Consider the following 378-nt stretch of genomic DNA (forward strand, 5'->3'; position numbering starts at 1 on the left):
ACCACCACCACCACCACCACCACTACAACCACCACCACCTCCACCATCGACAGCAGCAATAGAAGCAATACCATTACCATCACTACTAGAACTACCATCATCACCATCACCATCACTACTAGAACTACCATCACCATCACTATCATCACCATCGGCGTCACTACTAACACCACCACCAATAAACTTCCACGACGACGACCACTACCACCATTATCATCATCAGGCTGCAGAAGTGAAACTACCATCACCACGTTCAACATCCCAGGCACGACAACGACCACTACCACCACCACCACCACCACCACCACCACCATCAACACCATTATCATCAACATCAACAACAGCAGCAGAACCACTACCACGACTGCCTCCAGCACA

This window comes from Octopus bimaculoides, chromosome 2, assembly GCF_001194135.2.
Source record: "Octopus bimaculoides isolate UCB-OBI-ISO-001 chromosome 2, ASM119413v2, whole genome shotgun sequence".
Classification (NCBI taxonomy): domain Eukaryota; kingdom Metazoa; phylum Mollusca; class Cephalopoda; order Octopoda; family Octopodidae; genus Octopus; species Octopus bimaculoides.